Consider the following 1,790-nt stretch of genomic DNA (forward strand, 5'->3'; position numbering starts at 1 on the left):
TTAACAAAAACTTTGTAACATGAAGTCTGACTACTGCAGAGCCATTACCAAATGAAGCTTCAATATTTTCATGGGATTTGCTACTGAAAGCAATAAAATGGCACCCTTCACTATATAAACTCAAACTGAAAAAAATAGCCATTTCTTCCTTGAATTCAATTTACATTCATTTGGGTCAACAAGCTCAGCTTCACTTTCCTGGTCATGTCATGTGACTGAATACAAGCTTAAAGGAAAGGCTGTCTGTACTCTGCTGTATTTAGAGCACATACCATTGCGAGCAGCCAGATGAGTCTTCCTAGTCCTATCCAAAAACCTTGCCTTAGTTGCTAAGAAACTACAATTTCACTGTATTATAAATCATTGGAAACTATACCATCTGAGATTTAACATGTAAAACCACCTATTGTGCATGAAACCATGCTATTTCCATAAATCAAATAGCTGAAATCAAAATTAAACTTAACTCATGTTAAGACAGATGGAAAACTGGTAAGACAAATCAGACTAACTCTATTCTCCACAGTGACTTCTCACTTGAAGGGGAGGGGAAAAAAAACCCAATATAGTTACCACACTCAATACAAGAGACAAAAATGTTTTCTTCCTGATCTCTGCAATGATAATCCAAGGACATGAAGTATATATATAAGATTCAAATAGTACAAATTGGTACAACAAACATATTTAAGCAACAATGTTTTTTCAATTCTGTGATAGATTTCTTTACAGTAATGTTCAGCAAGTTAAGCCCAGTTTCTCCATACAACACTCAATTCCACTAGCTCTATTATTGATTTTTCCATTAAAATCATGTAAATTTCAGTCCTTTTTAAAAAGAACAATTGTTACTGTTCTAGCATAATACTGAAGAAACAGAATTTTTAAAATAATTTGTAGTTCACGGACTCTCCATAATTTTTTCATATAAAATATACTTAAACCTCTTAATAGCTGTTTCCACAAGAGCAGAAACAGGTCCACATTAGCAGCTAAACCGTAACACCTGCCTTCAATCAGAATCTGTTTTGTTTAGATTCCCCCACACCTGGCTTCCCCATAGTTCTCCATCTTCTCTAAAGACAGTTCAAAATTCCATTCTCTCATTTCCACTGTACCCTGCACACATCCCAAAGGCCACTTTCATCTCCCTCAAAAATAACATCTTTTCAGTCTTGAAACTTTAAGATCTCAAAATCCACTTTGTCCACCTCCCTCCCACCACTAACTGCCCTCAATCCCACCACTGCAGTTTCAGCTGTGTCCCTACCTTCCCCTCCACACTGCAAACCAACGTGACACCCCAGGTTTTTACTCCTTTCCCTCATTTTTCGTCCACCCCACCCCCACCTTTACAGCTAGACACCCTTCTTCCCCCACCTCAGTTTGAACCCTTTCTCACTATCCTCTGCTCATTTTCCTCTCCTTATTTAGAAACTCTTTTCGGCTCTCCCAACCGCTATCCTCGGATGCCCAGCACTCCACCCTCTTCGGCAAATCCAGCCTCTTCCTCCAGCTCCAGCGGAGACACTGCTGCTTCTTCAGGTCCCCTACAGCAATCAACCCACTCCCTCATCCTCCTGCCCACCTTTCCTCCACCTCCAGACCCGGGGTTCCCGATCCTCTACAGCTCCCCGGGGCTCTAGTACTCAGCTCTAGCTTCCCTTCCATTTCTCCCTTCTTTTTCAGGATCACTGTAGGATCCCAGCAGATGCCAGCGCCCGGGAGCCTCAACCTCGGGGAGATTGGCCGACACCCCCTCCGTCGCCTAGCGCACAGACGCCAGTCCC

Source organism: Fukomys damarensis, unplaced genomic scaffold, assembly GCF_012274545.1.
Source record: "Fukomys damarensis isolate Sample0158 unplaced genomic scaffold, DMR_v1.0_HiC HiC_scaffold_25, whole genome shotgun sequence".
Taxonomy (NCBI): domain Eukaryota; kingdom Metazoa; phylum Chordata; class Mammalia; order Rodentia; family Bathyergidae; genus Fukomys; species Fukomys damarensis.